Genomic DNA, 21,469 nt, shown 5'->3' with positions numbered 1-21,469 from the left:
ACTTTTCGGCTTGCTGCTGCTGCAATCCACGCGTTTTAGATCTGCATAACTCCACCTCTTTAAACACAGCACCTTCACCCCCTGCTGTTCCCACCCGCCTCAACACCGTTGGAAGGGAGGAGAACCAATTAAGGCGGGGGGTGGGGTGGAACGAGCAGCTGTCTACCCTTAGCAGGAGGGCTCCTGATTACATACCTCTCCTGCTGCTGCTGCTGGCTGTCCAGCAGCAGACTGAAGGTGGCTGCTGCTGTGCACAGGTATATAAAGGCTCAGAGCCTATTATGACACGCGCAGCCAGCGTTCCATTGCCACATTCCATCTACTGCAGGCAGGATACCTGGCTGGCTGAATGTCGCTGAGAAGCTCACAGAGACCGCCATAAGCAACAGTTTAACAGAATGCCACAGACTAATCAACCAAACTTTTTGGGTTGGGTTCTCTTTTATAGTCTGCAGGCATTAAATGAAAGAAGTCAGTGTTCCAGCAGAAGGAGACAACGTTTCAGAAAAGGCATTGTAGCAAACCAAAAAAGAAATTTTAAGCGCAGCAGAGTAACCAGCGCACATACCTGTTAGCTCAGGTGAGTTTAAAAGGCTGCTGTTGATAACAAGGGCATTTGCTAAATAGATGGTGTGTGTGCAACAATATACTGAAAGGTCAATTATATTGTGCAGCTTATCTCACCACCTGTAGTTATTTAGGTGAAAGCTCCAAAATGCTTGCCTAATATGTCTGTTTATCCAAAAGGAAGTAAAAAGGGAGAGCTAGAAAGATAGCATTGCATCACATTACATGGCAATGCAATGCACAGTTGCTGAAGTTGAACCAAAATGAGCTTGTAATCTGGCTTCTGCAACTTTGAACATGAAAAATCCAATGAGGAGAAGAAAAGCAAAGCCAAAGAGTCCATCCCAAAATCCGACAAACAAGCAAAATGAACAAAAAACATTGAATTCAATTCTTTCTGATTTTAGAAACTGCATTAAAGAAGGGGTGCACCGGTCCTGGAGATACTGCAATACCAGGTCAATGCGTGGAGTGGACAGAGCAAGCTCTTTTTCCATCTCCCTGTTCTAAAAATCCATTTAATATATGGTCCCCAGATAGGGGACGTATCAGATATTAAACTGATAAGAACAGATACTACACTTGATCTTAGCCAAAAGGCCGAGAAGCGATAACCAGAATTGGTTTCAAACTACGGAGCCACCCAAGGATCCTGAAAAGTCCATTTGTGGAGATGAGCTCCTGGACTCCCGTTAAGAAGACATGTTGTCAACCTCTAGATCCCTTACATGCCTGCACTTTTCGGCTTGCTGCTGCTGCAATCCACGCGTTTTAGATCTGCATAACTCCACCTCTTTAAACACAGCACCTTCACCCCCTGCTGTTCCCACCCGCCTCAACACCGTTGGAAGGGAGGAGAACCAATTAAGGCGGGGGGTGGGGTGGAACGAGCAGCTGTCTACCCTTAGCAGGAGGGCTCCTGATTACATACCTCTCCTGCTGCTGCTGCTGCTGGCTGTCCAGCAGCAGACTGAAGGTGGCTGCTGCTGTGCACAGGTATATAAAGGCTCAGAGCCTATTATGACACGCGCAGCCAGCGTTCCATTGCCACATTCCATCTACTGCAGGCAGGATACCTGGCTGGCTGAATGTCGCTGAGAAGCTCACAGAGACCGCCATAAGCAACAGTTTAACAGAATGCCACAGACTAATCAACCAAACTTTTTGGGTTGGGTTCTCTTTTATAGTCTGCAGGCATTAAATGAAAGAAGTCAGTGTTCCAGCAGAAGGAGACAACGTTTCAGAAAAGGCATTGTAGCAAACCAAAAAAGAAATTTTAAGCGCAGCAGAGTAACCAGCGCACATACCTGTTAGCTCAGGTGAGTTTAAAAGGCTGCTGTTGATAACAAGGGCATTTGCTAAATAGATGGTGTGTGTGCAACAATATACTGAAAGGTCAATTATATTGTGCAGCTTATCTCACCACCTGTAGTTATTTAGGTGAAAGCTCCAAAATGCTTGCCTAATATGTCTGTTTATCCAAAAGGAAGTAAAAAGGGAGAGCTAGAAAGATAGCATTGCATCACATTACATGGCAATGCAATGCACAGTTGCTGAAGTTGAACCAAAATGAGCTTGTAATCTGGCTTCTGCAACTTTGAACATGAAAAATCCAATGAGGAGAAGAAAAGCAAAGCCAAAGAGTCCATCCCAAAATCCGACAAACAAGCAAAATGAACAAAAAACATTGAATTCAATTCTTTCTGATTTTAGAAACTGCATTAAAGAAGGGGTGCACCGGTCCTGGAGATACTGCAATACCAGGTCAATGCGTGGAGTGGACAGAGCAAGCTCTTTTTCAATCTCCCTGTTCTAAAAATCCATTTAATATATGGTCCCCAGATAGGGGACGTATCAGATATTAAACTGATAAGAACAGATACTACACTTGATCTTAGCCAAAAGGCCGAGAAGCGATAACCAGAATTGGTTTCAAACTACGGAGCCACCCAAGGATCCTGAAAAGTCCATTTGTGGAGATGAGCTCCTGGACTCCCGTTAAGAAGACATGTTGTCAACCTCTAGATCCCTTACATGCCTGCACTTTTCGGCTTGCTGCTGCTGCAATCCACGCGTTTTAGATCTGCATAACTCCACCTCTTTAAACACAGCACCTTCACCCCCTGCTGTTCCCACCCGCCTCAACACCGTTGGAAGGGAGGAGAACCAATTAAGGCGGGGGGTGGGGTGGAACGAGCAGCTGTCTACCCTTAGCAGGAGGGCTCCTGATTACATACCTCTCCTGCTGCTGCTGCTGCTGGCTGTCCAGCAGCAGACTGAAGGTGGCTGCTGCTGTGCACAGGTATATAAAGGCTCAGAGCCTATTATGACACGCGCAGCCAGCGTTCCATTGCCACATTCCATCTACTGCAGGCAGGATACCTGGCTGGCTGAATGTCGCTGAGAAGCTCACAGAGACCGCCATAAGCAACAGTTTAACAGAATGCCACAGACTAATCAACCAAACTTTTTGGGTTGGGTTCTCTTTTATAGTCTGCAGGCATTAAATGAAAGAAGTCAGTGTTCCAGCAGAAGGAGACAACGTTTCAGAAAAGGCATTGTAGCAAACCAAAAAAGAAATTTTAAGCGCAGCAGAGTAACCAGCGCACATACCTGTTAGCTCAGGTGAGTTTAAAAGGCTGCTGTTGATAACAAGGGCATTTGCTAAATAGATGGTGTGTGTGCAACAATATACTGAAAGGTCAATTATATTGTGCAGCTTATCTCACCACCTGTAGTTATTTAGGTGAAAGCTCCAAAATGCTTGCCTAATATGTCTGTTTATCCAAAAGGAAGTAAAAAGGGAGAGCTAGAAAGATAGCATTGCATCACATTACATGGCAATGCAATGCACAGTTGCTGAAGTTGAACCAAAATGAGCTTGTAATCTGGCTTCTGAAACTTTGAACATGAAAAATCCAATGAGGAGAAGAAAAGCAAAGCCAAAGAGTCCATCCCAAAATCCGACAAACAAGCAAAATGAACAAAAAACATTGAATTCAATTCTTTCTGATTTTAGAAACTGCATTAAAGAAGGGGTGCACCGGTCCTGGAGATACTGCAATACCAGGTCAATGCGTGGAGTGGACAGAGCAAGCTCTTTTTCCATCTCCCTGTTCTAAAAATCCATTTAATATATGGTCCCCAGATAGGGGACGTATCAGATATTAAACTGATAAGAACAGATACTACACTTGATCTTAGCCAAAAGGCCGAGAAGCGATAACCAGAATTGGTTTCAAACTACGGAGCCACCCAAGGATCCTGAAAAGTCCATTTGTGGAGATGAGCTCCTGGACTCCCGTTAAGAAGACATGTTGTCAACCTCTAGATCCCTTACATGCCTGCACTTTTCGGCTTGCTGCTGCTGCAATCCACGCGTTTTAGATCTGCATAACTCCACCTCTTTAAACACAGCACCTTCACCCCCTGCTGTTCCCACCCGCCTCAACACCGTTGGAAGGGAGGAGAACCAATTAAGGCGGGGGGTGGGGTGGAACGAGCAGCTGTCTACCCTTAGCAGGAGGGCTCCTGATTACATACCTCTCCTGCTGCTGCTGCTGCTGGCTGTCCAGCAGCAGACTGAAGGTGGCTGCTGCTGTGCACAGGTATATAAAGGCTCAGAGCCTATTATGACACGCGCAGCCAGCGTTCCATTGCCACATTCCATCTACTGCAGGCAGGATACCTGGCTGGCTGAATGTCGCTGAGAAGCTCACAGAGACCGCCATAAGCAACAGTTTAACAGAATGCCACAGACTAATCAACCAAACTTTTTGGGTTGGGTTCTCTTTTATAGTCTGCAGGCATTAAATGAAAGAAGTCAGTGTTCCAGCAGAAGGAGACAACGTTTCAGAAAAGGCATTGTAGCAAACCAAAAAAGAAATTTTAAGCGCAGCAGAGTAACCAGCGCACATACCTGTTAGCTCAGGTGAGTTTAAAAGGCTGCTGTTGATAACAAGGGCATTTGCTAAATAGATGGTGTGTGTGCAACAATATACTGAAAGGTCAATTATATTGTGCAGCTTATCTCACCACCTGTAGTTATTTAGGTGAAAGCTCCAAAATGCTTGCCTAATATGTCTGTTTATCCAAAAGGAAGTAAAAAGGGAGAGCTAGAAAGATAGCATTGCATCACATTACATGGCAATGCAATGCACAGTTGCTGAAGTTGAACCAAAATGAGCTTGTAATCTGGCTTCTGCAACTTTGAACATGAAAAATCCAATGAGGAGAAGAAAAGCAAAGCCAAAGAGTCCATCCCAAAATCCGACAAACAAGCAAAATGAACAAAAAACATTGAATTCAATTCTTTCTGATTTTAGAAACTGCATTAAAGAAGGGGTGCACCGGTCCTGGAGATACTGCAATACCAGGTCAATGCGTGGAGTGGACAGAGCAAGCTCTTTTTCCATCTCCCTGTTCTAAAAATCCATTTAATATATGGTCCCCAGATAGGGGACGTATCAGATATTAAATTGATAAGAACAGATTTTTTTTTTTTTTTTTTTTTTTCTTTTTTTGTTGTTGTAAATTTACAGCTTATATTATTTTCCATATTCCAGTTTATTTTCCTTTTAACTTTAGAATTTCCATTTTTTACAGGGGGGTACATATGGTGCAACAAGAACATCACAAGGTAAGTACATTCCAATCTTTTTGCTTCCAAATTTCATTAGCTTTTTTATCACCAAACAACACCTTATCTGTCCAGAAATATAAAAACATATAACTTAGGCATAACTTAATACATTCTTGTACCGATACTTCCTTATGTTTAAAAATCAAAATATTCCGAGTTTTCCAAAGCGCCATTTTCACACAAGATAAAATTATCCATACAACCTTGAACACTTCATCCTTGACACCCAACCCGTAAAAAATCCTATTAAAATCTAGAAAATTAACACCACTTAGAGCTTTAACTAAATTACTAATCTTTCTCCATACTAATTGCGCATAACAACAGTTCCAAATAATGTGCATAGCTGTTTCGCCAGCAGCACATTTACGTCTTGGGTATTTTTCAAACCGTACCAATCCTCTTCTATATTGGAAATCTCGAGTTGGCAGACAGTCTTTAATACTACACCATATTAAGTCCTTGTGTTCATTAGTCAAACACTTAAAATTTGCATTAATCCAAATTTTATCTACAACATTATCGGAAAATCGCTCTACCGGACTAGCTATCACCCTGCTTTCTAAGACTTTTAAAATGTTCTTATGATTTCCAAGTATTTTAAGATCCATATTCATTAATTTAAAATCCCTCAGAATTCTTTCTAAAATAATATAATTCCCAGATGGCATAAACTTATATGGCCGATCCAAATGCATTTGTAACCATTTGTATTTCCTAATAAAAAAAACCAAATTGTATGTTAAAAAGGTTTTCAGCCTAGAAACTGGTCCTAATAAAGTGCATATGCAATTAGCTAAATACTTGGCATAAATGAAGGTTCTGATGTCTGGGAAGCCTTTCCCTCCTTTCCCTTTAATTTTGTATAACTCTTCCCTTTTTACCCTTTCCATTTTTGACTTCCATAGGAAATTAAAACATAACTTAATTATCTTTTTCATTACATTAATAGGAGGTATAAAAACAGTTGAAATGTATAAAATTATCGGAAGTAAGACCTGCTTTATTATCAAGATTTTGCCTTCCATTGTTAAACTTCTCAAGTTCCAAAAATCAATCTTTTTCCTTACCCTTTCAAGCAGGGACTCCCAATTCCTCACATTCCCACATGTCTCTGTAAAAAATACCCCTAAAACTTTAATTTCCATTACTCTCATCAGCTTGCAATCCGAATTTAAAAGAAATTTACCCATAGTTAAAACACCTGATTTTTCTAAATTTATTTTAAAACCAGATGCTCCACCAAACCACACAACTGTCCTTAAAACTCTATGAAGACTCTTAATGTCACGCACTAAAACTGACACATCATCCATATAAGCTAAAACCTTCACTTGGTCATTCCTACTGCCAGGAATAAAAAAGCCATTAATAACTTTATCTTTCCTAAAAGCAGTTAAAAGGGGTTCTATTGCACAAATGAAAAGTATAGGCGACAGGGGGCACCCCTGCTTAACCCCACAATTAATATTAATATTTTCCGATAAAAAACCATTAATAGAAATCTTACTAAAACATAACTTATACAGACATTTAATACGTTCAATAAAAACACCAGGACATCCTATTTTTTTTAAAACGGCAAATAAAAACTCATGAGCAACCCTATCATATGCCTCCTCAAAATCAAGGGAAACAAGGGCCAAGTCCTGCTTCCTATCAGCCACATCCCATATTATATCTCTCAGTAAGATTAGCGTGTCGGTAATCTTACGATTCGGGACTGCACAAGACTGATCCACCTCAATAACCGACCCTATCACACTCTTTAATCTATTGGCCAATAGTTTTGCATATACTTTATAGTCTGTATTTAGCAGCGTAATAGGCCTCCAATTTTTAATCAGTTCTTTTCCTCCTTTTTTATATAATAAAACAATAAGGCCTTCTGCCCATGACTTGGGAATATTAAAAGAGGACTCCACTTCTGAAAACAACTCATAAAAATCTTCCCCTATAATATCCCACACAACCCTGTAAAACTCCACAGGGAGGCCATCCACACCAGGTGTCTTCTGATTTTGTAAAGTGCAAATAGTATTAAATATCTCCTCCTTAGTAAACTCCCTAGATAAAAGTAATTTTTCTTCCTCACTAAGAGCTTTATCCAGAACCTCTAAAAAATGGTTTTTCAATGATTCATCAATCTTTTTTCGAGAAAACAGATCATCATAAAACATTTTGGCCTGCAATGCTTTCCCTTCTGGGCTCACCTCACCCTCTAAGACCTCAATAAAATCCTTTTTTCCACATATTTTTTTAAAGAAAAACTTAGTGCATTTCTCATCCTCATCCAGGACCTTTACCCTAGAGTTGAAGATGATTTCTTTTCCCTTCTCTTTTAGTGCATTCTGAATTTTCTCCTTTACCTCACTAATACTGCTGTCCATATTAACTCCATTGTTTTGAAAATAATAATAACACTGCAAATTAGCATTTAACGCATCATAAAACTGCCTTTTCTCATACGCTTTCCTCTTTCCCAATTTAACAAAGAAGGTTCTGATCTTACCCTTCATAAAATCCCACCAGTCTAAAATACACTTAAAACCCTTTTTGTTAAGTTTTAATTCATTATAAAAAACCTTAAAGTCTTCTTTAAAATTCTCCCCCTGTAATAAAGAAACATTCAGTTTCCAATGCGAAGGTTTTTTCTTACCGCAAGGGTCTATTGCTAAAGTGCATCCCAATAACTTATGATCCGAAAAAGGATTAATACTTGTCTTAAAAGAGGAACATTTAAAAGAATCAGACATAAAAAAGTGATCAATCCTAGACGTAAAACCTCTGTTTGACCACGTAACTTCAAATTCTTTTTTACTACCATCCATAGCCCATGCATCCTTTAAACTGAAGGCAGAAATTATGTTCTTAAGGCAGGTTACCGACCCATCCCGTACATTATTTAACTGGCAGTTAAAATCCCCACCAATTAAAATCGGATCCGCACCTGATAAAAAAAGCTGTAAAATCTCGAATAAATGTAATCTTTGATTTTTCTCAGTATGAGCATAAATATTAAAACAACGCACCCTTTTACCCTCCCTCATTACTTCTACACATAGAATACGACCAGGGTAAATTTCCTCATACTTCACCACCTCCCACTCACTAGAGCACAAAAAACCCACCCCATCACTTTTCAATTCATTCCCACCAGAAAAAACCATGTTACCCTTCCATATTCCACGTAAATATTCATAGCTCATTTTCCTTTCTAAATTACATTCTTGTAAAAAAATAAAATCGCATTTCTCATTATTCAAAAAATCATATAATGCAGTGCGTTTGTATAAATTGTTCAACCCCTGAACATTCAGGGATACAACAGTAATCATCTTCTAGTAATAGGCCCAGGGCTAATCCCTCCGCCCTCATCTACCAAAGGTGATTTCACATCCACAATTAAGGATTCTTGATCAGAAGAACTTGAGGGAGATACATCCCCAAACAAAGAAGACGCGTCACCACGAGATTTTTTCCCACCCAAGTCCTCCATGATCTCCTGTTGCTCTTCTTCCCATGTACTCCTTTTCAAAGATTTTGAACTTAAGTCCATATTTTCCTGGGCACAAGGAATCCCTGACGACATCTCTGATAATACCGCCAGAGCAGCAACTGTATCCACAATACCTTGTTGCCCCTCCTTTTCCTCTTCCAATGTTCCTTCCTCTCTTCCATCTTCTTTCCTCTCTCCTTCTTTCTTTTTATCTTCTTTCTTCTTGTCTTCCTTCTTCTTGTCTTCCTTCTTCTTTTCTTCCTTCTTCTTTACTTCCTTCTTCTTTTCTTCCTTCTTCCTTTCTTCTTTCTTCTTTTCTTCAGCTTTCTTCCTCTCTTCTCTTTTTTCTCTATTACTTAGAGGTGCCAGAACCTCTACTTCCTGCGCCACATTAGAAGAACTTTCTGATCCTCCATCCTCCATCTGCCCACCATCCCCTTGTTTATCTTCAGCATCAGCCTCAGATGTTTGCCTGGCTTGCATTGGGCACTCTCTCGCCTGATGAACCGGGCCAGAACATACTTCACAAGGGGCGCAATTTTCATCCATATGGCCATATTTCCGACATCGTTTACAATATGGTGGCATATTAGAAAAAAACAAAAAGCCTCTATCTCTATTTATGAACACGACTGGTGGGGGTCTTAAGACACCCCCCTCCACTGACGGGTCCTTTTTAAAAACGACCTGATACAGTCTCTTGCCGTTCCAGGCCCCAAAACCAGTCGTACAACGTTTTTTCATAATTAATACGGAGCAAAACCTTCTTAAGTATGAAGTCACTTGCTCATCAGATATGAAAGGGTTATACATATGTATTGTTAGCATCCTTTGATCAAATTGAAAGCGAGGCGTGGCTGAAATTCCTTCCAATACCTCACTATGCTCACAGGCTGCAGCATATCTAAAACTGGAAAAAACCCTCTCACATACACCAGCACCTCTCAAAGTCACATCGTGTACTCCTCTGTTAGAAAATGACTGAACACAAAAGTACTCATCCTTGCTGATATGCAAGATAGGAGTAAAGACTTTCCTGTACAAAAAGTCCAAGTTTTTAACTTGCCTAAATTCCACACTCACCACAAACCGGATGGTGTCCTTCATGTAGGCATCGTCCTGATCCAAATTCATCTCCATTTCCACACAGAGAAAATTCAAAAGAAAGCCCGATGACGTCCAAAAATAACAGCACCAGACTCGATCCCTTCTGTTCAGCAGCGTCCAGAACTCCAGTCCTGAAGAAATCCTCCTCCACGATCCAGAATTCCTTCCACGCCGAAAGGTACGAGAAACACCTTCCTTCCTTCCCAATAGCAGCAGTTCCAATCGGAAAAGGCCGAGAAAGAATTCCAGTGATCACGAACCTGCCTCCTGACACCAATCACAAGGATCGTGCCAAAAGGCCGAGAAGCGATAACCAGAATTGGTTTCAAACTACGGAGCCACCCAAGGATCCTGAAAAGTCCATTTGTGGAGATGAGCTCCTGGACTCCCGTTAAGAAGACATGTTGTCAACCTCTAGATCCCTTACATGCCTGCACTTTTCGGCTTGCTGCTGCTGCAATCCACGCGTTTTAGATCTGCATAACTCCACCTCTTTAAACACAGCACCTTCACCCCCTGCTGTTCCCACCCGCCTCAACACCGTTGGAAGGGAGGAGAACCAATTAAGGCGGGGGGTGGGGTGGAACGAGCAGCTGTCTACCCTTAGCAGGAGGGCTCCTGATTACATACCTCTCCTGCTGCTGCTGCTGGCTGTCCAGCAGCAGACTGAAGGTGGCTGCTGCTGTGCACAGGTATATAAAGGCTCAGAGCCTATTATGACACGCGCAGCCAGCGTTCCATTGCCACATTCCATCTACTGCAGGCAGGATACCTGGCTGGCTGAATGTCGCTGAGAAGCTCACAGAGACCGCCATAAGCAACAGTTTAACAGAATGCCACAGACTAATCAACCAAACTTTTTGGGTTGGGTTCTCTTTTATAGTCTGCAGGCATTAAATGAAAGAAGTCAGTGTTCCAGCAGAAGGAGACAACGTTTCAGAAAAGGCATTGTAGCAAACCAAAAAAGAAATTTTAAGCGCAGCAGAGTAACCAGCGCACATACCTGTTAGCTCAGGTGAGTTTAAAAGGCTGCTGTTGATAACAAGGGCATTTGCTAAATAGATGGTGTGTGTGCAACAATATACTGAAAGGTCAATTATATTGTGCAGCTTATCTCACCACCTGTAGTTATTTAGGTGAAAGCTCCAAAATGCTTGCCTAATATGTCTGTTTATCCAAAAGGAAGTAAAAAGGGAGAGCTAGAAAGATAGCATTGCATCACATTACATGGCAATGCAATGCACAATTGCTGAAGTTGAACCAAAATGAGCTTGTAATCTGGCTTCTGCAACTTTGAACATGAAAAATCCAATGAGGAGAAGAAAAGCAAAGCCAAAGAGTCCATCCCAAAATCCGACAAACAAGCAAAATGAACAAAAAACATTGAATTCAATTCTTTCTGATTTTAGAAACTGCATTAAAGAAGGGGTGCACCGGTCCTGGAGATACTGCAATACCAGGTCAATGCGTGGAGTGGACAGAGCAAGCTCTTTTTCCATCTCCCTGTTCTAAAAATCCATTTAATATATGGTCCCCAGATAGGGGACGTATCAGATATTAAACTGATAAGAACAGATTTTTTTTTTTTAATTTGGCTATCCCCTGCAGAGGGATAAAACCGTTTATTAAAACTTTAACAAATTACAAGCATAATTAAACAAATACCAAACGTTAAAAGACAAATGAAATTTACAAAACAAAAAAATACAAAGATTTTAAATAATTAGGTTCCATTGGTCAACAAGCCATTTTTTGGAAATATGTACATTCTTCTTTTTTCAATTAAATAATAAGTATACATTTCACATAAACATAAACTTAAAACATCATTCACTGATAAAACATCTTGTTTAAAAATAGCAATGTTGCGCGCTTTCCAGAGAGATGACTTGGCGCAGTTCACTGTCTTCCAAGCCATTGTGTACTGGTCCATTGTGGGGCATTCCATAAGTCCGTATAGCACAGTTTTATATGTAAAGTCCTTGAGGTCTGCCACCCTTTCCAGTAGGGGGAGCAGTCTTCTCCAGAAATCCTTTGCAAAATTACATGTCCATAATAGATGTTCCACCGTTTCCTCGTCTTGGCATCCGGCTCTTGGGCAGATGGCAGACCTCACAAACCCTCTTCTGTATTGGAATGCCCGGCAAGGAAGACAGCGGTGCATGCAACTCCAAGCCAGATCTCTCTGTTCATTAAAAAGATAAAAAACGTTAATCATTTTCCAGATAGACATAGATTTGTCATCATCATATCTGTCAACATGACATATTTCCTCACTTTTACGTATTTCTTTAATTAGTTTCTTACTATTTCTTAATTCCTCTATTTTCTTAGTCCCTAAATTAAAATCGGACACTATTTTCCTTAAAATCTCATAATGCGTCGACAAATTAAAAGCATGGGGCACAGATATATTAACTTCATACCATCCAAACTTTCTCATAAAAAATCCTGTATTAAAACGCATAAAAAAGGACCAATAGTGATTCTTAAAAAGGGCATTAAAACAGTAAACGAACAGATGGATTAAAAGAAACCTATTAAAATCTGGAAAATCTTTACCACCTTTTACTTTTGATTTCATCACGATTTCTCTTTTCAGCTTTTCCATTTTTGAATTCCAAAAGAAGGTAAAACAGGTTTTGGTTATCTTTTTTAAAACATTAACAGGCGGGGGGAAAACCATGCTAAGATACAATAAAAGAGTTAAAATCACCATCTTTAAAACCAATACTTTACCCTCCATTGTAAGTCTCCTCATGTTCCACATACATATTTTCGTATTTACTTTCTGTGTAACTGTTTCCCAACTATTATAACCATCATTATTTTCAGTGAATGATATACCTAAAATGGAAATGGATTCGGAGACATTAATTGGTACATCACGTAAAATCATCCCCCCAACACTTAAAATGTTACACTTATTAAAATTGATTTTAAAACCAGAAGCTAGGCAAAAGGATTGCACTTGATGGAGAGTGGCCGTAAGTGATGGTGCATCTGTACACAAGACCGCCACGTCATCCATGTAGCCTACAACCTTGGCCTCCAAACCACCGCTTCCAGGCAGAGGGACACCGCATATCTGTTTATTTTGGCGTATTGCACATAACATTGGTTCCAGTGCACAGATAAACAGTAGGGGGGACAGAGGGCATCCCTGTTTCACCCCTGACCGTAAAAATACCTCTTGTGTCTTAAAACCATTCACTAAAATCTTACTTGTACAATCCTTGTAAAATGCTTTAAGCGATAGTAAAAACCCTTCTGGTATGCCCATTTTCTCTAAAACTTTAAAAAGATAAAAGTGTGAGACACGGTCAAATGCTTTTTCAAAATCAATAGATAAAATCGCCATTTTCCCCTTTCTGTCTTTTACATCCTCAATACAGTCTTTCACTAAATTCAGATTGTCCCATATACTGCGCCCCGGCACCCCACACACTTGATTAGAATGAATAACTTTGCTGATGACTTCTTTTAGACGATTTGCACAAATTTTAGCCATTATTTTATAGTCACAATTTAAAAGTGTTATTGGTCTCCAGTTTTCTAATTTTGATTTATCGCCTTTTTTGTATAGGAGGGAGACTTCACCTTTCTTCCAGGAATTTAATAAAACCTTATTATTAAAAACCTCAGTAAACAAATAAAACAAATCATCTTTTAAAATATCATAAAAACATACATAAAATTCTATTGGGATGCCATCAGGACCAGGGACCTTTCCAGTTTTAAAACTTTTAATAGTTTTTAACACTTCTTGTTCCGTTAAAACTTGGGATAAAAACTCTTGGGATGCGGGATCTAAAACAGCTGTTAGTCCTTGCAGCGAATCATCCATTAATTTATTATCTATATTTTTTCCATTAAAAAGATTAGAAAAAAAAACCTCAACTTTACCCAGCATATTTTTTATATTATTCTCACCATCTATATGGTCAATTATCACTTTTTCTTTTTTATTTTTCCTAAAAAAATATCTGGAACACTTTTCATTTTCTTCTATATGTTGTACTCTAGAACGAAAAATTATCTCTTTTCCTTTTTGTTCTAGCCATTTTGAAATCTCTTCTTTTAAGTTTGAAATATCAAGTTGTACATCTATCCCATTGTCTCTGAGCTTAAACAATGTTTGTAGGCGGGTATTTAAAATTCTATATTCTTCATATTTTTCTTTGGCTCTACATATACTCTTTTTAATAAAAAAGTCTTTTATTTTTACTTTCATTCTATCCCACCATACACTCATAGTCTCATTTGTTTTTTTCCCTTTTCTACATTTCCTATAAAACTCAATAAAATCTGATAAAATCTGCGGGTCGGTTAAAAGGGATACGTTCATTTTCCAGCTTTTCTTACCACATTTTTTGTTGTCATTTACTTTTATGGTAAAGGATAAAAGTTTATGGTCTGAAAATATATTAGCTAAAACTTCACATTTGGCAGGTATTGTTTTATCTGAACCAAAAATAAAATCAATCCTAGAGCTACAATTAGCATTGCTCCAAGTGAAACCGGCGTCCTCTGGGCTGTCACTATGACACTCTTTATATATGTCTATCAATTTAGCATCTTTGACTATATCATGTAGCATACCTGAGGTTTTATCGTAGTTCCTGCTTACAGAGCTGGAGCGCCGGTTTTCACCTTTTAAAACACAATTAAAATCCCCTGCTAAGATAAAAGGTTCAGAGTTATTAATAAATAATGGTAAAAGATCAAGCATTTCGGCTCTTTCATTTTTCTCTGGGGATCCATAAAAATTTAAAAACTGCCATCTAATACCATCAATAAAAGCTTTTACTAATAAAATACGACCTGGTAAAATTTCCTGAATAAAATCAATTAAAACGTTCCCTTTAAAAAGTATGGCTACACCCGCTGATCCTGCAGCATTCGATCCGGACCAGACAGATGGCCCACACTTCCACTCATCTTTATATTTTTGATATGACATTTCATGTGGGATATTACATTCTTGCAGAAAAAATACAGATGCAGTAAAACACGTAAAAAAATTAAAAAGAGCAGTTCTTCTCGTGTTAGATTTTATGCCTCTCACGTTGAGGGAAATACCTTTCAGTTCAGCCATCATTAGAAAATGTAGAAATTTTACTTAGGTAACTAAGAGCAACGGATTTTCCTGTCCGATGAACCTGATCAGACCACTGGGCTTGCGCCTCCCTCCTCATCTGATAGTATCGTCACGAGAGTCTCCGTGGAGGAGGAAAGATTACCACATTTATATAAACCCGACGCTACACTGGCATAGCTCGGAGGGCTGGCTGGCAGAACCCGCTGGGTCTCCATTGGCTGGCCATGCAGTTCCTCATCAGGTGGGTCCCCGAGGGGTTCCGCCGCCCCTGTTTGACCTGTAGAAGGTCGTCCTATAGGAGGAGGTTGCGCACAAGGCAGAGCCTCTGACTCTTCAGAGGCAGCAAGATCCCGGTCCCCACCTGTAGCAGCGGAGACCGAAACCCCTGAGGGTCCAGCGTCCACGTCCCCTTCTGGAGAAGTGTCCATCTGTTCACCTCCTGCTGCCTCCTCCGAACCACCCTTTTTCTTTTTCTTAGGACCCACCTTTATCCACTCAGCGCCCTCAGCACTAGGAGACCCAGACTGGGCATGGGCTTCTGTGTCGGCCTTTTGCCGGTCCCTTTTGACCTTACCAGTAGTGCCCTTCTGCTCCTTCTCAGCCCTCCTTTTGGACTCCCGCAGGTCCTGCAGCCAGGTTTTGGGATTTGGTATTTTACCTGTCATAGACTCTGGAGACACTTCACTATTTGGTACGCCCTTATTGTCTCCAGAGGCTCCAGGTTGTTGTTCCTCCTCCTGAGGGGTGGTCTGATCTTTTGGTCCTTGATCGGACGTCTTGGACTTCCCCTTTTGCTCATCTTCCCGAAATCTGTGAGGGCAAGAAAAATAAAAGTGACCTGGAGTCTGGCAAAAACTGCATTTCTTTTCCTTAGGGCATTCTTTTGTCTCATGTTCTTCACTAGCACAATTTCTACATGATACATGACAGTTTTCTTTTGAATGACCATAGCGCCCACAATTTCTGCAATATACTGGCATCCCAGAAAAGAAGAAATCCCCATTTGTTTGCCCAATTTTGAAACGGGCAGGGGGGAGCCGTATACCACCTGGTGTATTTGGATCTCTTGTACACTTCACAAGGAATTTCCACTTAGATGTCCATATGTTATATTCGTTTAATATCTTCCCAATACATTTAACACTTTTAAAATAAATTGCTAGAAATGACATTACTTCTGGAGCAGAAACAAAGGGCGAAAATATTTTTACAATAACCAGTCTTACCTCATCCAGGACGTGCTCAACAATTTGTATCCCTTTCAAAACAGGACTATTTTCAACTTTTTTTAACTTTTCTAGTACATCTCTAAAAATACCTTCTCCGGTGAATGTGATGTCATAGTCACCTCTTCTGGGATAATCCTGGATGGAGAGAATTTCATTCCTTTGTACGCCAAGAAGGTTCCTGAGCACGTCCTGGACTACATACCCTAATTTCCTCATATCCGAGCCACCCGCCGTGAAGTGAACTCGGATAGAGTTTTTTAGCCTCGCATAAAGAGGCACGAGGTTAGGGTCAACCTCCATGGAAAAACGCAACAAGGTTGCAAATTGCAGCCGCTTGCAATCTGCGCTCCCAGTGTTCTTGCAGCGAAAAACACCTGGAAGCTGGGGGATCGCAACTCGTTACCCTGGGACTAAGCCCTCTCCCTAATAGCAGCAAGCAGGCTAAGTCCACCAAAGTGGACGATCCTGCCAGGCCAAGGAGAGGGGTACCCGAGTGCCCTTCAACCACAATCTCCTGCAATAAAGCACTTGATCTTAGCCAAAAGGCCGAGAAGCGATAACCAGAATTGGTTTCAAACTACGGAGCCACCCAAGGATCCTGAAAAGTCCATTTGTGGAGATGAGCTCCTGGACTCCCGTTAAGAAGACATGTTGTCAACCTCTAGATCCCTTACATGCCTGCACTTTTCGGCTTGCTGCTGCTGCAATCCACGCGTTTTAGATCTGCATAACTCCACCTCTTTAAACACAGCACCTTCACCCCCTGCTGTTCCCACCCGCCTCAACACCGTTGGAAGGGAGGAGAACCAATTAAGGCGGGGGGTGGGGTGGAACGAGCAGCTGTCTACCCTTAGCAGGAGGGCTCCTGATTACATACCTCTCCTGCTGCTGCTGCTGCTGGCTGTCCAGCAGCAGACTGAAGGTGGCTGCTGCTGTGCACAGGTATATAAAGGCTCAGAGCCTATTATGACACGCGCAGCCAGCGTTCCATTGCCACATTCCATCTACTGCAGGCAGGATACCTGGCTGGCTGAATGTCGCTGAGAAGCTCACAGAGACCGCCATAAGCAACAGTTTAACAGAATGCCACAGACTAATCAACCAAACTTTTTGGGTTGGGTTCTCTTTTATAGTCTGCAGGCATTAAATGAAAGAAGTCAGTGTTCCAGCAGAAGGAGACAACGTTTCAGAAAAGGCATTGTAGCAAACCAAAAAAGAAATTTTAAGCGCAGCAGAGTAACCAGCGCACATACCTGTTAGCTCAGGTGAGTTTAAAAGGCTGCTGTTGATAACAAGGGCATTTGCTAAATAGATGGTGTGTGTGCAACAATATACTGAAAGGTCAATTATATTGTGCAGCTTATCTCACCACCTGTAGTTATTTAGGTGAAAGCTCCAAAATGCTTGCCTAATATGTCTGTTTATCCAAAAGGAAGTAAAAAGGGAGAGCTAGAAAGATAGCATTGCATCACATTACATGGCAATGCAATGCACAGTTGCTGAAGTTGAACCAAAATGAGCTTGTAATCTGGCTTCTGCAACTTTGAACATGAAAAATCCAATGAGGAGAAGAAAAGCAAAGCCAAAGAGTCCATCCCAAAATCCGACAAACAAGCAAAATGAACAAAAAACATTGAATTCAATTCTTTCTGATTTTAGAAACTGCATTAAAGAAGGGGTGCACCGGTCCTGGAGATACTGCAATACCAGGTCAATGCGTGGAGTGGACAGAGCAAGCTCTTTTTCCATCTCCCTGTTCTAAAAATCCATTTAATATATGGTCCCCAGATAGGGGACGTATCAGATATTAAACTGATAAGAACAGATACTACACTTGATCTTAGCCAAAAGGCCGAGAAGCGATAACCAGAATTGGTTTCAAACTACGGAGCCACCCAAGGATCCTGAAAAGTCCATTTGTGGAGATGAGCTCCTGGACTCCCGTTAAGAAGACATGTTGTCAACCTCTAGATCCCTTACATGCCTGCACTTTTCGGCTTGCTGCTGCTGCAATCCACGCGTTTTAGATCTGCATAACTCCACCTCTTTAAACACAGCACCTTCACCCCCTGCTGTTCCCACCCGCCTCAACACCGTTGGAAGGGAGGAGAACCAATTAAGGCGGGGGGTGGGGTGGAACGAGCAGCTGTCTACCCTTAGCAGGAGGGCTCCTGATTACATACCTCTCCTGCTGCTGCTGCTGCTGGCTGTCCAGCAGCAGACTGAAGGTGGCTGCTGCTGTGCACAGGTATATAAAGGCTCAGAGCCTATTATGACACGTGCAGCCAGCGTTCCATTGCCACATTCCATCTACTGCAGGCAGGATACCTGGCTGGCTGAATGTCGCTGAGAAGCTCACAGAGACCGCCATAAGCAACAGTTTAACAGAATGCCACAGACTAATCAACCAAACTTTTTGGGTTGGGTTCCCTTTTATAGTCTGCAGGCATTAAATGAAAGAAGTCAGTGTTCCAGCAGAAGGAGACAACGTTTCAGAAAAGGCATTGTAGCAAACCAAAAAAGAAATTTTAAGCGCAGCAGAGTAACCAGCGCACATACCTGTTAGCTCAGGTGAGTTTAAAAGGCTGCTGTTGATAACAAGGGCATTTGCTAAATAGATGGTGTGTGTGCAACAATATACTGAAAGGTCAATTATATTGTGCAGCTTATCTCACCACCTGTAGTTATTTAGGTGAAAGCTCCAAAATGCTTGCCTAATATGTCTGTTTATCCAAAAGGAAGTAAAAAGGGAGAGCTAGAAAGATAGCATTGCATCACATTACATGGCAATGCAATGCACAGTTGCTGAAGTTGAACCAAAATGAGCTTGTAATCTGGCTTCTGCAACTTTGAACATGAAAAATCCAATGAGGAGAAGAAAAGCAAAGCCAAAGAGTCCATCCCAAAATCCGACAAACAAGCAAAATGAACAAAAAACATTGAATTCAATTCTTTCTGATTTTAGAAACTGCATTAAAGAAGGGGTGCACCGGTCCTGGAGATACTGCAATACCAGGTCAATGCGTGGAGTGGACAGAGCAAGCTCTTTTTCCATCTCCCTGTTCTAAAAATCCATTTAATATATGGTCCCCAGATAGGGGACGTATCAGATATTAAACTGATAAGAACAGATACTACACTTGATCTTAGCCAAAAGGCCGAGAAGCGATAACCAGAATTGGTTTCAAACTACGGAGCCACCCAAGGATCCTGAAAAGTCCATTTGTGGAGATGAGCTCCTGGACTCCCGTTAAGAAGACATGTTGTCAACCTCTAGATCCCTTACATGCCTGCACTTTTCGGCTTGCTGCTGCTGCAATCCACGCGTTTTAGATCTGCATAACTCCACCTCTTTAAACACAGCACCTTCACCCCCTGCTGTTCCCACCCGCCTCAACACCGTTGGAAGGGAGGAGAACCAATTAAGGCGGGGGGTGGGGTGGAACGAGCAGCTGTCTACCCTTAGCAGGAGGGCTCCTGATTACATACCTCTCCTGCTGCTGCTGCTGCTGGCTGTCCTGCAGCAGACTGAAGGCGGCTGCTGCTGTGCACAGGTATATAAAGGCTCAGAGCCTATTATGACACGCGCAGCCAGCGTTCCATTGCCACATTCCATCTACTGCAGGCAGGATACCTGGCTGGCTGAATGTCGCTGAGAAGCTCACAGAGACCGCCATAAGCAACAGTTTAACAGAATGCCACAGACTAATCAACCAAACTTTTTGGGTTGGGTTCTCTTTTATAGTCTGCAGGCATTAAATGAAAGAAGTCAGTGTTCCAGCAGAAGGAGACAACGTTTCAGAAAAGGCATTGTAGCAAACCAAAAAAGAAATTTTAAGCGAAGCAGAGTAACCAGCGCACATACCTGTTAGCTCAGGTGAGTTTAAAAGGCTGCTGTTGATAACAAGGGCATTTGCTAAATAGATGGTGTGTGTGCAACAATATACTGAAAGGTCAATTATATTGTGCAGCTTATCTCACCACCTGTAGTTATTTAGGTGAAAGCTCCAAAATGCTTGCCTAATATGTCTGTTTATCCAAAAGGAAGTAAAAAGGGAGAGCTAGAAAGATAGCATTGCATCACATTACATGGCAATGCAATGCACAGTTGCTGAAGTTGAACCAAAATGAGCTTGTAATCTGGCTTCTGCAACTTTGAACATGAAAAATCCAATGAGGAGAAGAAAAGCAAAGCCAAAGAGTCCATCCCAAAATCCGACAAACAAGCAAAATGAACAAAAAACATTGAATTCAATTCTTTCTGATTTTAGAAACTGCATTAAAGAAGGGGTGCACCGGTCCTGGAGATACTGCAATACCAGGTCAATGCGTGGAGTGGACAGAGCAAGCTCTTTTTCCATCTCCCTGTTCTAAAAATCCATTTAATATATGGTCCCCAGATAGGGGACGTATCAGATATTAAACTGATAAGAACAGATACTACACTTGATCTTAGCCAAAAGGCCGAGAAGCGATAACCAGAATTGGTTTCAAACTACGGAGCCACCCAAGGATCCTGAAAAGTCCATTTGTGGAGATGAGCTCCTGGACTCCCGTTAAGAAGACATGTTGTCAACCTCTAGATCCCTTACATGCCTGCACTTTTCGGCTTGCTGCTGCTGCAATCCACGCGTTTTAGATCTGCATAACTCCACCTCTTTAAACACAGCACCTTCACCCCCTGCTGTTCCCACCCGCCTCAACACCGTTGGAAGGGAGGAGAACCAATTAAGGCGGGGGGTGGGGTGGAACGAGCAGCTGTCTACCCTTAGCAGGAGGGCTCCTGATTACATACCTCTCCTGCTGCTGCTGCTGCTGGCTGTCCTGCAGCAGACTGAAGGCGGCTGCTGCTGTGCACAGGTATATAAAGGCTCAGAGCCTATTATGACACGCGCAGCCAGCGTTCCATTGCCACATTCCATCTACTGCAGGCAGGATACCTGGCTGGCTGAATGTCGCTGAGAAGCTCACAGAGACCGCCATAAGCAACAGTTTAACAGAATGCCACAGACTAATCAACCAAACTTTTTGGGTTGGGTTCTCTTTTATAGTCTGCAGGCATTAAATGAAAGAAGTCAGTGTTCCAGCAGAAGGAGACAACGTTTCAGAAAAGGCATTGTAGCAAACCAAAAAAGAAATTTTAAGCGAAGCAGAGTAACCAGCGCACATACCTGTTAGCTCAGGTGAGTTTAAAAGGCTGCTGTTGATAACAAGGGCATTTGCTAAATAGATGGTGTGTGTGCAACAATATACTGAAAGGTCAATTATATTGTGCAGCTTATCTCACCACCTGTAGTTATTTAGGTGAAAGCTCCAAAATGCTT

The 21,469-nt window shown here is 41.6% G+C and overlaps 8 non-coding genes across 8 annotated transcripts; all 8 read right to left on the bottom strand.

The window, feature by feature from the left end:
* Nucleotides 1-988: 988 nt before the first annotated feature.
* On the bottom strand, nt 989-1,179 carry LOC141176747 (U2 spliceosomal RNA). Its single transcript, XR_012253406.1, has one exon. It is a non-coding gene; the product is annotated as a U2 spliceosomal RNA (small nuclear RNA).
* Nucleotides 1,180-2,294: 1,115 nt separating this feature from the next.
* LOC141177486 (U2 spliceosomal RNA) lies at nt 2,295-2,485 on the bottom strand. The gene has a single exon (XR_012254076.1). It is a non-coding gene; the product is annotated as a U2 spliceosomal RNA (small nuclear RNA).
* A 1,115-nt stretch (nt 2,486-3,600) lies between these two features.
* LOC141176746 (U2 spliceosomal RNA) lies at nt 3,601-3,791 on the bottom strand. Its single transcript, XR_012253405.1, has one exon. It is a non-coding gene; the product is annotated as a U2 spliceosomal RNA (small nuclear RNA).
* Nucleotides 3,792-4,906: 1,115 nt separating this feature from the next.
* Nucleotides 4,907-5,104, bottom strand: LOC141177995 (U2 spliceosomal RNA). The gene has a single exon (XR_012254471.1). It is a non-coding gene; the product is annotated as a U2 spliceosomal RNA (small nuclear RNA).
* Nucleotides 5,105-11,238: 6,134 nt separating this feature from the next.
* Nucleotides 11,239-11,429, bottom strand: LOC141177819 (U2 spliceosomal RNA). Its single transcript, XR_012254364.1, has one exon. It is a non-coding gene; the product is annotated as a U2 spliceosomal RNA (small nuclear RNA).
* Nucleotides 11,430-17,818: 6,389 nt separating this feature from the next.
* LOC141176745 (U2 spliceosomal RNA) lies at nt 17,819-18,009 on the bottom strand. The gene has a single exon (XR_012253404.1). It is a non-coding gene; the product is annotated as a U2 spliceosomal RNA (small nuclear RNA).
* A 1,115-nt stretch (nt 18,010-19,124) lies between these two features.
* LOC141176744 (U2 spliceosomal RNA) lies at nt 19,125-19,315 on the bottom strand. Its single transcript, XR_012253403.1, has one exon. It is a non-coding gene; the product is annotated as a U2 spliceosomal RNA (small nuclear RNA).
* Nucleotides 19,316-20,430: 1,115 nt separating this feature from the next.
* Nucleotides 20,431-20,621, bottom strand: LOC141176743 (U2 spliceosomal RNA). Its single transcript, XR_012253402.1, has one exon. It is a non-coding gene; the product is annotated as a U2 spliceosomal RNA (small nuclear RNA).
* Between the last annotated feature and the right edge of the window lie 848 nt (nt 20,622-21,469).

Source organism: Phyllobates terribilis, unplaced genomic scaffold, assembly GCF_046119375.1.
Source record: "Phyllobates terribilis strain yellow unplaced genomic scaffold, ASM4611937v1 Scaffold_27__1_contigs__length_16484149, whole genome shotgun sequence".
In the NCBI taxonomy this organism is placed as follows: domain Eukaryota; kingdom Metazoa; phylum Chordata; class Amphibia; order Anura; family Dendrobatidae; genus Phyllobates; species Phyllobates terribilis.
The sequence above is the reverse complement of the archived record's forward strand: the minus strand, read 5'-3'. Positions and strand labels throughout refer to the sequence as shown.